The sequence below is a fragment of the Salvelinus namaycush genome, chromosome 20 (genome assembly GCF_016432855.1).
Source record: "Salvelinus namaycush isolate Seneca chromosome 20, SaNama_1.0, whole genome shotgun sequence".
Taxonomy (NCBI): Eukaryota; Metazoa; Chordata; class Actinopteri; order Salmoniformes; family Salmonidae; genus Salvelinus; species Salvelinus namaycush.
Genome location: NC_052326.1, coordinates 35,057,880 through 35,067,140, shown reverse-complemented (window position 1 = coordinate 35,067,140; position 9,261 = coordinate 35,057,880). Strand labels below are relative to the sequence as shown.

At 40.5% G+C, this 9,261-nt stretch overlaps 1 pseudogene; it reads right to left on the bottom strand.

The window, feature by feature from the left end:
- Positions 1 to 6,320: 6,320 nt before the first annotated feature.
- On the bottom strand, positions 6,321 to 9,261 carry LOC120064598 (annotated as a pseudogene).

The following is a 9,261-nucleotide window of genomic DNA, read 5'->3' as shown; positions in this document are numbered from 1 at the left end:
AACAGAATGTGTAATTTTGTCTATTAAACACAAAACATATGCTTCAATTGAGAATTAGGCAGGTCTGTTGCCAAAATAAATTTAAATTCTTTCCAACCTAAAAAAAAGTAGTGTGTAGTTCCAGTAGCTACCCCGTTTCATGGCAAAAAAGTAATGACCTACTGAAGACACTACCAAGATTTGAATTTAGTTCAACTACCACCAAGCTACTGCAAAATGGAGTTAAATTTCTAGTGTAATTCCTTTCTCCCCAACACTACTGGGGAGGAGTGGGTATGTTTTTTTCTGGACAGGACAGGGCCTTATTATACTGGCCCAATAAGCACATGTCCTAGAGATATTCCTTATTGGGACAGTGATTAGGGCATTCGTCATTGGTGCTGGTGGCCTCGGTTCCGGACCCGCTAGGGGAATCACAGTACTCTCACATACTTTATTTGGCAACAGTTACAACACACCTATCTGATCAAAGTAAAATGACTTTCCCATTGAAATATGGGAACCTGTAGGATTTCCCCTTGAGCACAAATTATGACCACATTTCCACTACCTAATATATTATCAGTATTTATTTATTCTATATAGCTGAGCATCTTAAAGGGAACTATCGTCTTTTTAAAATCTACACCACATATACAATGTAGAACAAACGTGTCATTGACAAACTAATTAGACGGGTGTGTCATAACTGTTACAAAATAATGATATTAACATATATTGCTAAGAATGTGAGAATAGGGCGACTACCCTCGCGGGTCTCCAACCCAGGACACCAGCACCAATGTTGAACGCCCTAACGACAGTCCTAATAAGGGATATTTCTAGGGCATATGCTTATTGGGCCAGTATAGTTAGACCCTGTCCAGAAGAAACCTTAACCAAGGGATGGGCAACTCCAGTACTTGGGCAGTGGTCCTGGGTTTCAGCCCCAGATGTTTTTGGTCCAGCCCTGAACCTTTTGATGTTTTTTATTTAACATTTTGAAATACATTAATACATTTCAGTCTGATATGAGTTTCCATAACCACACCTCACCTTCGCTATGTAGTATTTAAAACAAATGTTTTAGCGACACATTTTTATGACAAAAATAAACAATATAATATACTGCGCTAGGCTGTACCGGGCACTACAAGAAGCCCCTGGAGACGTGGAGCCTGCTGTGATTGGTCGAGATTTCACAACGCAGTCGACCGCTCACATCCCTTTGACCCCACCCCTACAGCACCGGTTAGACGTCAAAATCATCACTCAACAAAATGCCTGTCACTCAGTCAGAGTCTGCAGCATTGCACAAAGCATATATGGATATTCAGAACTTCTTCCGAAAGAGGCAAAAAAAGCAAGCACGTTGAGCAAGAGGAGGCAGCAGTCAATGAGGTGGAGAGGGCAGAACATACAGAAAGTCAAAGTGCAGCAGAGTTAGCCACAGGTTTGTGCAGGGTTGCTAGTCTCCCTCAGCATAAGGGTTGGCTAATGCTAATGAGCTAGCATTAGTGTTCAGCATCCTTATGCTATTGGGTGTCAGTCAGAGTTATTTAAAAGTACAACTTGATATTCTAACCCTGTTTAAAATGGGCAATGTTGAGGTGGTAGAACTGACTAAATAAAATGAATCAACAAGGTCTTATAACCTATTCCATTTTACAGGTAAACATGCTTGACTCATGTTTGACTCATGCTTGACTTTGTAAAAAAATAAAAATAATAACTGGTCATTAAATCTGTGAAATTATTTCATTTAGTTTTTGTATCATTCTTTCTATTCACTTAGCTACTAACTTGTTCTATTGTTGTTACATTATCGAGAGGTTAACCTGCAATTAAGCATTTCATTCCACTGTGTACTCATGTATATATGACAAATAAACTAACTTTAACTTAGAAGGGAAGGGGGAGGGCAGCCAGAAAGAGAGTGGAAAAGATGGCCAGCTTTGTGGTTAGATTGTAGGTGAACAAAACGTTGAAAATACAGGTAACTGCCAAAATAAAGGAAACACCAACATAGTGTCTAAATAGGGTATTGGGTCACGTACCACCAGAACAGCTTCAAAGCGCCTTGACATAGATTCTACAAGTGTCTGGAACTCTATTGGAGGGATGTGGCACCATTCTTTCATGAGAAATTCCATAATTTGGTGTTTTGTTGATGGTGGTGGAAAAACACTGTCTCAGGTGCCGCTCCAGAATCTCCCTTAAGTGTTCAATTGGGTGGAGATATGGTGACAGAAACACACACACCCTTTAAACCCCCTATGCTCCTTTGAGACCCCTCTTTCAAAATCTCTGCACTTTCTTCTAGCCATGGTAGCCAAAATAATGGGCACCTGGGCATTTTTATGCATGACCCTTAGCATGATGGGATGTTAATTGCTTAATTAACTCAGAAACCACACCTGTGTGGAAGCACCTCTTTTAATATACTTTGTATCCCTCATCTACTCAAGTGTTTCCATTATTGTCAGTTACCTGTACATAGGCCCTTAAATTGTGTCCTCAAATGTTATGTAATCTAAAAATCACACATTAGCTGGTAGAACTGACAAAATGAAATTAATTAGAAGCTAGGTTTCCATCCCATGTGGGAAAATCCCAAATTGTTTGCATAGTCAACTTACACACACAGCTCTGACACACACATTTATCCCACCAGACATGCCACCAGGGGTCTTTTCATAGTCCCCAAATCCAGAACAAATTCAAGAAAGCGTACAGTATTATATAGAGCCCTTATTGCATGGAACTTCCTTCCATCTCATATTGCTCAATTAAACAGCAAACCTGGTTTTAAAAACAGATAAAGCAACACCTTGCGGCACAATGCTTCTCCCCTATTTCATCTAGATAGTTTGTGTGTATGCATTGATATGTAGGCTACGTGTGCCTTTTTAAAAATGTATGTAGTTCTGTCCTTGAGCTGTACTTGTGAATGATGTTCTGTATTATGTCATTCTGTATTGTTTCATGTTTTGTGTGGACCCCAGGAAGAGTAGCTGCTGCTTTTGCAACAGCTAATGGGGATCCTAATAAAATGCCAAAATACCATTGGCAACAGATTTTCATGCAAATATTCTAAAATCAGCATAAAAACAATATGCACATTTTCCCAGCAGAGATGTGTTTCCATCAAATTGCCAGGTCGCAATTGTAAATGAGAACTTGTTCTGAACTTGCCTACCTGGTTAAATAAAGGTGAAATAAATAAATAAAAATAAAAAATTGACTTGTTGTGGATAAAATGCTGTGGGTGATGTTGTAGTGCACATAAAAATAACTTTGCGGTTAAATTCCCATGTACCGAATAACAAAAATACAAGTTAAATGGGTTTTCATCGCATTTTCAACTCTACTGATGGTTTTCTAACAAACAAATGGTGCGTTTATATAGCGAATGTACCAACTCTGGTATTGGCATGTGCTCTCTAACCAACAGCTTGCAGATACAGTGCGGGTATAGGCTAAATTATGAGGTTATTATGGACAAAAGAGCAAAATCATTTTAATTTATCAAACGGCAGCCAAGCATGGATCATCATGTCAACAGAATGAGACCCTCAATATTCATTGGAAAGGAGCATCAAACTCATCAAGCCCATAATTTATTTAATCTGTAGTCTAATAAACTGCATGCTTTCCCGAGTCGTGGTGGGAGGACCACGCACCATGTCATTGAGTGACTCCAAGTTTACTTCGATATGATGGATATTATATCAATATTTGCACATAAAAGCATTTCCAGCACTTTTTCTCGCATAATACATTTTACTGACACAAAGTTTCCACCTTGTCTAGCGTATTTTGATTTGTCGACCTTTGTAAACTTTACTGACAAATGTGCTGTTACCATCAGCCCTGTCGGGACATTTGTACTTTTCTCGCATAAAAAGGTTGGATAAAACCTGGTTAATGTGGTCTTATTCCATTTTACAGGTAAAATGTTTTGGCTCATGTCTCTTTATATTCTTATATTCTTAGCAACAGCTGGCGGCACACAAGTTTTCAATAATTCGAAGTGTAACTGCAAGCTACCCGATCATAATGCATGTGGTAAATTTGGCTTGACTTTGGATATCCCTATAGGACACGTTAGGGACCGTCTGTAAATTATACAATGTAGATGGGACAATACGTTAAAATTCCAATAGCTCCAAATTTCAATGACTTCAAACCAACTATAAACTGTAGAAATTCATACACAAATAGTGAAAGCATTTAATGTTTAAAATATTGTTTCATTTACATTATATAGTTTATTACCCCTAACTAGCTCCAGCAATAGGCCATCCAGAGTCCGTCAGGTCACACACCAGCCGGATGACGCTAATTGTTGAAATAATTTGGCTAACTCTTCCCACCTGCGCCGTTCTCAGATTATTCTTTTTCCGTAAAGTTTAAAAAAAATCTGACACAGCGGTTGCATAGAGGATAAGTTTATCTTTAATTCTGTGAATAACACTTGCATCTTTTATCAATGTTTATTATGAGTATTTCTGCAAAATCACCGGATGTTTTGGAATCAAAACATTACTGCACGTAACGCGCCAATGTAAACTGAGATTTGTTTTATATATATATGCACATTATCGAACAAAACACACAATACATGTATAACATGATGTCCTATGACTGTCATCTGATGAAGATAATCAAAGGTTAGTGATTCATTTTAACTATATTTCTGCTTTTTCTAACTCCAATTGTTGGCTGAAAAAATGGCTGTGTGTGTTTGTGACTTGGCTCTGACCTAACATAATCATATGTTGTGCTTTCACTGTAAATCATTTTTTAAATCCGACACCATGGGTAGATTAACAAGATGTTTATCTTTCATTAGCTGTATTGGACTTGTTAATGTGTGAAAGTTAAATATTTCGGCAAAAAATATTTTTGAATTTCACGCGCTGCTTTTTCAGTGGAATGTTGTGGGTGTTCCGCTAGCGGAACCCCTGAGCTAGAAAGGTTTTAAGCTCTGCCCCACTTGCCCTGAATGACGGGTCGTCACTACAACGGCCCAAACAAAGTTAAGTTATCCCAGTATCCCCAGACACTACTGTCAGTGTCTGCTGTGGCAGGTAGGAAAGTGCAAGTTACCTAAAAAGAGCTAATCTCTCAATGTTCATCTCAAAGTGCACCAAACGTATGAATTTAGCTGTTGAAATTCCTTTGCCTCCGGACCCCTCTACTGGCTTTGGGCTAAGCTCCCAATGTCTTCAAATCTTTGAAACGCCCCTGCCTCTGGGGCCTGTTTGGGGTCACACTTTTTCCCCATCTAACACAGCTGACTCCAATAATCAACTAATCATGATCTTCAGTTTAGAATGCAATTAGTTTCATCAGCTGTGTTTGCTAGGGATAGGGGGGAAAGTGTGACACCACTCTGGGCCCCAGGACTCTAGCAAAGATTATGGATATACTGACAAGATACATGTCTCTCCGATCTAACAATGGGAGTCGTTGTCCACAAAGCGGCACGGCTATCCTTTCTTTGGATTGGTGGATACATCTCATTATTGTAATCCTTTTTTGAATATTCAATGAGGGTTGTTGACGTCAACCGCCTGTATTCAATGGAGAGAGACGCTATGCTACCAGCCTCATGCCATGAATATGCATAGCCATCTCGAGACAACTCCGATATAAATATTCTTTTCTCAAAGTTGCTGGGATGTCACATGTCCTACTTATATCAGTACACTTTTAACAACTTAAGCATTACACAAAACGTATACTTGATTAAATAAACCTCAAGTAGAAAATAAGCCATTCATTTTTTGTTGTTGACCAAATTCGACACTCATTGACCTCCATACAAGATTTCCTAGCTTGGTGGGGCGAAACGGAAAAAAATGCCACCTGATGGATGGAGACAGAATTTCCGCCGAGTTTGGTCTCTTCCTCTCTGACTGTAGTTTCCCATCCCTGCCCTAACCCCTCCTCACAATGGAATGTCTCGTAGTCTACCTGAAGTTTATTGGGTGAATGTGTATACTTTTTTAAATGGTGATAAACATGAATGTTTTAATTAGTCTTTGACCTCTCCTCGACACTCGTCTCAACTTCCCATGCAGATTGATGTCTTCTGGTTTCATATTACCATCTGCTGGTCAGTGTTTTACCCTACATCCATTCTAATAATGGGGCTACAGTATATTGTAAAAAAGTACTTTAAACCAAATAATATTTCTGCTATTGTATGGCGTTGACACACTAAATAATATTATTCTAACAACCTCAGTTGTTTTCAGAGCATCTCAATAAGAGGGCCTGTTAGACAAAAACAATACACTCTCATCCAGTTGGATCAAACCAAATCAGGGTCAGAGCCTTTATTTCCACTCCAGACACATAGGTAAGTCAGTGATGGTCACTTCACTTGCGAGTTCGTCGTTTCTTGGTGGCCCTCTGTGATGAGGAGAGGCTCAGTGGAGCCCTGGATGGTTGGGGGGCCCGGGGTTGGCTTCTTAGGGAGCCTGGGGCCACAGCCACTGTCTTTCAGCTGGTGCCAGCGGTGGCAGGGGGTGGGGGTGTGGGGTTGGGTGCAGGAGTGGGGGCAGGTGGCGGGGCAGGGGCGGTGAAGCAGCCCCTTTTGTGCCACTGCATGTCGCGCACTCGCCGGACGGACTGGATCTGAGGCGCCGTGGCTCCCCAGTCGTTCCAGTGCTTGTAATCTCCAAGCTCAAAGACATACTGGCGGCCCCTGTAGCCTGGGAACATGTAGCCCACCCACCTATGGAGGATAGGGGAAGAGGAACATACAGTCATAAACACACTTGCATGATAGATAACCTTGCAGTAACCTAGCTGTAGAGAGATACTGTATTCCTGACCTCAATTATATGTAGAGGTGTTGAACTTATGTTCCATTCAGAGCCTTTACACTGGCCACACAGTCCTGGAAGCCATGGACCCACAGACTGGGAATGTCGTCGTCCACAATCTCCATCTTCCTCCCTGCGTAACCTGGTTTGTCAAACAGGTGGAGCTTGTGATCTGCACTGTCCTGGAGAAACACAGATCAGAACAGGTTGTGGTTATGCCTTGTTTTCCACACTGCTATTTAGTTGGTGTTTAGTTTGAAAGATGGAAGCTACTGTAGATTGAACCAAACTTGCAAGTTTATTATGCAAGATTATAAAAGTCCTTCAACATCACCATCCACCAGTAGGTAAAGGCCAGTTCCGGGAGACTTCAGGCCAAACTGGGAGAGTTGACAACCCTACTTAGAAATAAGTTGGCTATTTATAGACAGAATAACTTTTTGGTCTATACCCTTTAGCTTGACTAGTCTCAGATATCGCCAACCTTGGAGCAATATAAGCCTATAGGCAACAGGTCTGGGGTGGATGTTGTCTTTGTTGGCTTCTCTCTGACATTTCAAAAGATTATAAAAAAAAAATTCTTTATTGAATTTACTTCTTTTTTTTTATACAGACAACTCTCCCAATAAATCACACGTGTCGGTAGGCAGGGCTAAAAATCCGCCTCTGCCTGGGGCCTCCAAATAACTAAATCCACCCGTGTCTCTGTCCCAACTGATGTCCAACTTGTACAGACATTTTAGCTGGAGCATTGATACATTGCCAGATGCAAACCGTCTGTCTAGAGAGACTATATATAGCTTGACAGTCTTATCTTATGACAGCTGGATGCCTGTCCACTGTGGGTTGCTAAGGTCAGTAGGCTAACATCCTTATATACTGTATGTAGATTATGTGTAAATTATTTGGTCTATATTCTCTCTGTATATTCTGTTTATTGTACAGCGTTTCACCAGGTCAAATTCCTGAAACATGTAAATATGTTTTGTGAATAAAGTTGATTCTGATTGTAATTATAGTTCCAGGGACATACTGACCACTCGGAGTGGCCTGAAGGACAGCAGGCAGTTGTTAGTCTGGCTGTTGGTCCAGGTGCTCCAACGAGGATACTCGCCCTTCTCCAGGACAAACTGCTCCCCGCCAAATGCCTGGCACTCAAACGCCACCCAGCTGAGAACACAAACGTAATTGCACTTTACCAATTGTTTGTAAATAATGGTAGTTGTGAGATAGTAAATTAAAGGTAATTGATAAAAACTGTAAATGTGATCGAAATGTATATACTGTATGTATTTCAATAGGAATGTAATTAATTGTCTAGAGACTGAGGTTGAATTAAATATGGGCAGTCAGTGTCATAAGAGGCTGGGAGTAGTGGAGTAAGTGGCTAAGAATGAGGCATCATGGGAAATGTAGGAAATCAAAATCATTGACACTTACGGTCCAGATTCCACAATGACAGATCCCACCTTCTCACATTCCTTCTCAATCACATCCTTACACTCTGCAGACAGTGCCACCTTCTTCCCACGGAAATTCTCGAACTCAAACACCACCACCTGCAAGGCAAGCCAGGTCAGTGTTAAGTAAGTAATAATACATAGTGTAAAATAAGATAAACAATCAATCAATCAAATGTATTTATAAAGCCCTTTTTACAACAACAACTTTAACATTAGCACAAACTGCATAGGCCTACAAGTTGCACAGTTCTAATGTAACAATGTGCTGTATAGTGCAGTGTAATTGTTCTGTACTTGCTTATTTCATTGTAAATACATAGTATCAGTGACCCTTCATAAAAGTGGGACCCTGGGAACACTAGGATATTACAATATTTTTTTTAAAGTCCAGTGACCTTGTAGCTCTGGGTGAAGTTTCCCCAAAGTTACAGTTCTAGGATTAGCTTCTGCCTAACACCCACCTTGCAAGTTCACCATACATAGGTGGCTCCTGCCCCTCCTTGGCTCTTCCCAGCTGCTAGCTGCTCCGGTGCACCCTGCTGCTCTGACATTTTACCTCTGCATTCCAAAACATTCCCAAACACAGTCAGTCACTTAACACAATGGCAGCATAGCACCCTCCCTCCAACAGGGACTATAACAGCTAACTCAGAGGTGGTCTGTGCCGTGGTCACTTAAGGTCTGGCCAATAAGATCAGCAAGCCTCTGGCGTTGTCCAGTACCACGTTTGGCATTTGAGTGCAATCAAATACTGTAGTTTTTGCATGCACAAATACTCCAATAATGTATTGTCATTTTGGAGTCACTTGTATTGTAAATAACTATAGAATCTGTTTCTAAACACTTCAGGATTATCCATAATCATGGTAGCATCCACATTAATGTTGAAGCGTTAAGAAAGATATTCTATTCCTATTTCAATAAAAGTGACTCCAAAATGACACAATACATTATTTACCATTCATTTCTATTGGGCACAA